The sequence below is a fragment of the Manis pentadactyla genome, chromosome X (assembly GCF_030020395.1).
Source record: "Manis pentadactyla isolate mManPen7 chromosome X, mManPen7.hap1, whole genome shotgun sequence".
In the NCBI taxonomy this organism is placed as follows: Eukaryota; Metazoa; Chordata; class Mammalia; order Pholidota; family Manidae; genus Manis; species Manis pentadactyla.
Window position 1 is genome coordinate 130,030,589 of NC_080038.1, and position 6,323 is coordinate 130,036,911.

The window sequence follows — 6,323 nt, forward strand, 5'->3', positions numbered from 1 at the left end:
CTGCTTGTATCCCTCACCATCTCAGAAAAAGAGCTGTAGGCACTAAAGAAGCGTCAGAATGGAATAAAGGGGAGAGCTGTCCTTCGGCTTTATACTTGCCCACCACCTCCCCAGCATGTGCCTGAAAGATGGTTATGCCACTGCCTTTCTGAGGACACAACAGGAAGACAGCATGCAAAAGCTCAGGGACTAGAGAAGCAGCTGGTTATTCGTGCAGGGCACAGAATGAAGAGGCAGAAGGCTCCCCTGCAGCTCCCACAGATGGACATGGAAGTGAGGGGACAAAAGCTGGCCCGAGCCAGGTGTGAGGGGTGTGGGTTCATATCCTGGGCTCCTGTCCTAGGGAAGGATGTGAGGGGTAATGTGGACTGGGCAGAAGGGATGAGAAAGGAGAAGGACAGTGGTCCTTTTCCACTCAGGTCTGCATCTGGAAGCCTGAAGCTGGAAGGCAAGGGCTCGGAAAGCCAGCCCAGCGTGGCTGCTTGCTGCAGCCCAGAGGCCCAGGGTGCCCGTGGTCCCAGCCAGTGTGTGCAGGACTCAGGTCTGTATCTTCTCCCTCCCAGCAAACAATGACACGGCTGTTACTCCGGAGCCTGTTCGGGTCCCTTCCACAAGATCGTTGCAGTTACTTAAAGCTGTATTCCCCCCTCCCTTACATCTCGAATGTCAGGGCTGAAAGGGCCCTGGGAAGCCTGGAGACCATAGATAGCCCTTGTTTTACAGGAGAGACACCCGCAACTTAGGAGGTTTCCTTTCACAGGGCCCTGTGGCAGAGGAAGCATTGGAATAACCTCCCCAGTCCCAGGCCTTGAAACTAAGGTCCCTCTCTGCAGACACTATGACACACTCAGCTCCTGGCAGCGGCCTCTTGGGAAGTATCATTCTCCAACTGGGATATCTTGGCCGTCTCACACAGAGCTGGGAATCCCTTCTCGGCGATGGTCTGTTTTGTTCCTGGAGGGCGCCAAACTCGATTTTCTCAAGATAACCCCTCGGGTGGGGGTTTCTAGTCCTGAGCTCTGAGAAGGAGCTGCCCTGTGAACAGGGGAGGCCGTGTCCTCCAAAAGTACTTCTTGGCCCTGTACGTAGACTAAGAGCTGGGGAACCATACTCCCTCTACCCATTCTCAGGCTCGGAAGGGTCTGGGACTTGAAGAGTCACAGGAAACACTGCACACGCGGAGCATGACCCTGGAGGCAGATTCTCCTCAAAACATCCCAACTCCGTATTTCCGTGCTACATAATGCATTCATTTTCCTCCAACACTGTGGCCACTGAGTCACTCTTCCATTCAGTTTCAACAGTTCCCAGCTCCCTTATCTTTGAAGTCCCACTCCCTGCTTTGGCTTCAAGGCCCTTCACAGGGCTCCTCCCCATGGCAGCCTCCCCTCTTTCTTCTCCCAGCTCACATATCCCTGATGCTGAGCCAGGCTCTTAACCTGTCTTTGATTATTCTCTGTTTTTAGTCCCCAATATTGCCTCCCGACTTGTCCACATTCTTCCCTGAGCATCACATCCCATCTTCCTCCTTTTCGCCCTTCAAAACTCACTCCATACTTACTGTTCTCTTTGAACAGCATTTAAAACTCAGATTTTGTTAGAACACCAGTTGTCAGACGTCATTCCCAGAATTTCTACTTCAGTTGGTCTGGGTTAGGGGCAGAAAACGCCTTTCTCACAAGTCCCCACGTGATGCTGATGCTCCAGAAGCCCCACTTTGACAACTGATTGCTGTCAGAACACGTCTTAACGTACTTTTCCTTGAGGGCAGAGGTTGTCTTAGAAGTCCAGTAAGTCTATCAAAGGCTGGCCCCGGCCCGGATGTCCATATAGGCTCCCTGAGCCTATGGGGCTGACCGCGTTAGGGTTAAATGTGAACTTAATCTGTGCTTTATTCTCATCCAATTGGCAAATCACTACCAAAAATTAAGTGTGTGTATAAAGTGTGCATGTTGCTTGAATTTTGAGGCTTCCATGTCTGCCTCCCTAATCTCACCCTCTGTTTCAGTCTCCCAGACTGCCAGCATGCCTGGTCTCCCTGCAGCTCTCCGCACCTAGGCCCACCAGCTCCGGGCCTCCCCGGGCAGGAAGCCCAGGAAATGTTCCTGTAAGCAGCTCTACAATCTGCTTCTCTAGGCCCTGACGAATCAGTCACCATGAAGCTGGAAGCCTTGCAGGGACCTCTGGGATCTTACTGGAACAACTAGGAAGCATCTCTGTAAAGGGTTTTGTCCTTCTTGGTGCTGTGTCTCCTCCACTGTCCTGCCTGCCTGCCATCCTTCTGCAACTCAGCCCTCCCGGCACCCTGTCCCCTCTGGAAACTGACCCTGGCAGAGGTCACAGAGCAGCGCAAATGATGTAGCTGGGAAGCATAGGGGCCTGCATCTCTCTAGGGACATTCACCTTTCTCTGAGTGCTCCTAACTCCTCTCTCAGTTTGGAGATGGGCAGGGGCTGGCATCACCCAGTGCCCCAGAGGTGGACTTGATCATTGGTGCAGTCAGCTAGACCCTGCACCCTCACTGAGGCCTGTTGCTCCCCAGCCCCTTCAGGTCAGCAGCAGCCTGAGTGCTTGAGGCCCAGAGCGGCCTCTTGGAAATGCAGTGTGAGGAGCCACCTCTGAGGAGTCCTTTAGTGACCAAAGTTCACTTGTGCCTGGGGGTGCCCCCAAACGGCCCAAGGTGGTTTCAAAGGAATCTATTTCCAAATCCTTAGTTCCATACATTTTTCTTCTTAAAACTGATGAGGAAACCCTGAGGGAGCAGCTGTGCCCATCTCTCCTTCACCACCACTCCTCCCCGATCTCACCATGGTGTGCTGCCTCCAGAATTTAACATGTCTTAGTCGCTGAAGGTGCTTTAAAAATCTCCTGGCCAGGAAACTGAATGACTAATGACTGAGTAGGAAATCCTGCATATCAAAATAATTTCCTGTTTTTTCCTTTAGACAGAATTGACAGAGGACTGATCAGCGGATCATAGGATCATCATTGAGAAAAGTTGATCGTAGCTCAGCATTTGATTTATGCCATATAGTTCTAAAGGAAATTGAGAAAACTTTTGTATGACCGTGCAAACTTCCTTTCATGCCCATTTACGAAATGAAATGCGAAATGGGGGTATAATTGGTGGTAAGCCAGGCCTCATTCTGGAAATAATGTATTCATGACCCAAACCAATTCTTTAAATCATCCGGATAATTAAGAGTGGGATTTCCAGTGTTTTTTATTTATTACCAAATTTATAATATATTTATTTGATAGTTGTAATAACTCAATCAAACAAAACACATTAACACCTAGAATATCATGGTCAAGGGATTTCTCCCCCTACTTTTATGCATTTTTAAAGAAAGTTTTTGGTGGCACTGGGGGTGGGCAGGCATGCGGCGCAGGCACAGCAGTGTCATGAATCGTGGGCTGTGCTTGCACTGAGCATGCGCGCTTTTTCTGGGCCTGGCCACGCCTCTCTGCCAGCATAAACTACATGCACACCATCACGGTCTTCTCAGCCCGTGGCCACCTCTTCAAAGTGGAATACATGCAGGAAGGCATGAAGGAGGGCCCCATCACAGTTGGCATTTGAGGAAAAGACATTGTTGTTCTTGGCGTGGAGATCAAGTGGGCAGCCGAACTGCAGGATAGAGGAACGGTGCGGAAGATCTGTGCATTGGATGACAATGTCTGCCTGGCCTTCGCGGGCCTCACTGCCTGTGCTAAACAGTCATCAACAGGGTCTGGGTGGAGTGCCAGAGCCACCAGCTGGCCGTGGAAGACCCCGTCCCTGCAGAGTGCATCACTCACTACATTGCCAGTCTGAAGCAGGGCGACCCAGCAGTGGGCTCAGACAGTTTGGCATCTCTGCACTTACTGAGGGTTTTGACTTTGATGGCAACCCCCAGACTCTGTCAGACTGATCCCTCAGGCACCTACCATGCCTGAAAGGCCAATGGCATAGGGTGGGGCGTGAATTTCTAGAGAAGAGAATTACACTGATGAGGCCATCCGAATGGACAATGTGACCATTAAACTGGTTATCAAGGCCCTTCTCTGCAAGTGGTTCAGTATGGCAGAAAACCATCGAGCTTGCGTTCATGCAGAGAGATCAGCCCCTCAAGATTTTAAGTCCTGAAGAAATTGAGAAATGTGTTGTTGAAATTGCAAAAGAAAAGGAAAAATCCCAAAGCATTATAATGAGAAAATTTTTGCTTGTAGTGATTTTTAGATTCAAATCATGGTTGAGCCTCAAAATGATGTGTAGGCATTTCCATTCCATTTACCTATGCTGCCCAGGAGTCCTGCAGTAAACTTACATATTTTGTAACCTTTTAAAAAAAGAAACTTTCACTGAAGCTTGACACACAACTAGAAAAATGCTCAAGGATCAAGTGTACAGCTCAGGGAATTCTCACTCATTGAACATCCTCATAACTACCACCCAGATCAGGAAAAAGAACATTACCAGGACTCTGGTGCACTAGGAATGGAATGGTTGAGTCATAGGGTTTACATATGTTCACCTTCTTTGGATACTTTAGATTCCAAAATGTTTTTCAAAGTGTACCAATCTACATTTCCACCAGCAGTGTACGAGAGTTTTAGTTGCTCCTTAGCCTTGTCAACATTTGAAATTATCTATTTCATTTCAGCCGTCCTGGTGAGTATTAGAACTGTGGTTTTAATTTGCATTTCCTTGATGATCAGTTAAGATAAGCACCTTTTCCTGTGTTTAATATGTGTCTAATGAGTATTTAAATATACTCTTGAAATGCCTGTCAAGTCTCTTCCCCAAATTTCCAGGGTTTTTTTCACTGATGTGTTTGGTACTGAATGAGTCCTTTGTTGGATCCATGTAATGCAGATGTATTTTCCCACTGCAGAGGGTGCTGTTTCACTCACTCAGTGATGTCCCTTCAGGAAGAAAAGTTCCCAGTTGTAACGCAGTCCAGTTTATCAGTATTTTCCTTTCTTACTAGTGCTGTGGGAGTCTTGGTGAAGAAATCATTGCCTACCCCAAGGTCATTAAGATATTTTCCTATGTTTTCATTTATAACTTGTATTATTTTATCTTATACATTTAGATCGACAATTCATGTGTGTCCCTCTGAGGGCAGCCTGGGGCAAAATACTTTTGAACCGAAATCAGTCAAAGGGACAAATAAAGTGGGAGAAACCCATTTATTGCTTACAAGCAGTCGTCCACTTGTGCTTGGCCGTGTCTCTCTCAACCCGGCTGCAATTAGGGACCCCACCCAACCTCTCCAGTCCAGATATGCCCTCCCTTCCCCTTGTAATTACGTACTGATATGGAGATGAACTATTCTGTCCACTCCTTGGAAACACCTATTGCTATGGAGCTGCACTAAGGCCAGGTGAGAGACTCTGGAAACACTGCCATTTTACCCACAGCCCACCTCTCGAGAAATTCTGCCTCACAATCTACTCACTCCGCATCTTCTGCAATGGCCCCTGTGTGAGAAAACTGGAGCACTGTAACCACACTGCTAACATACAATAGCAACAGCAATAAAATCACGATAATCCTCCAGCTGGAGGAGCCAGCTAAATTCAAAGTCCTAGGCAGATTTCGACCATAGCTCGCCCACTCCACAGGCGGTGAGTAGCTGAACAGGTAGGGCGTTCAGAGCAATCATCACGGGGCAGCTGCAGCCGGGGGGCAGATCCAGGCCACAGGAACTACGGAAGAAAGTAACCTTAAGGGCGATAGGATACATGTTTTAATGACTCCAGCATAGCAAATCTTGTCCATCAAGTAGGATGCACGCAAGAGGGTGCCCCTGTGATGGGACAGTGGCAGGAATGGGATCTCATCCTGGTCTAGTACACCAGGCTTTCACTCCTCTCCGTGTGGGGGTTACTGATGGGTCTGTATGTAGGGCTACTGGAGGCACATGCTAAGATGAAACTCCCCAGTAAGAAGCTCTTACCTTCCTGCCTTTTTGGGTACACTACCTTCATCTTTGGGGGCCCCTCTGCTCTTACTCCGGGAACACACAGGAGGCCAGCCTTCAGGCCTTATCCCCAAGGTGCCAGAAGGGCCAGCCATGGTTGGTCCATGTGTCAAATGTCTTTCTTAGGGGCATCCCGTAGGGCATCGCCCAGCTCCTCCAAGCGATGCTGAAATCAGTCTCTCTCTTCTATAACCCTTTCCACTATCTCGAGAAACAGACCCCACAATCCTGCTGCTCCACGGCCACTCCGGGCCTCTAAGCAGTCTTCTCTCTCAGGGAGGGCTAATTCCACTGCTCCTGGTGTCTCCACCCTTCCCCAATTCTGGGGAAGGCCCCACCGCTCTAGCAGATGCT

General features: G+C 49.0%; 1 pseudogene; it reads left to right on the forward strand.

Annotated features, from left to right (window-relative positions):
- Positions 1-1,439: 1,439 nt before the first annotated feature.
- On the forward strand, positions 1,440-5,738 carry LOC130681920 (proteasome subunit alpha type-7-like; annotated as a pseudogene).
- Positions 5,739-6,323: the final 585 nt, after the last annotated feature.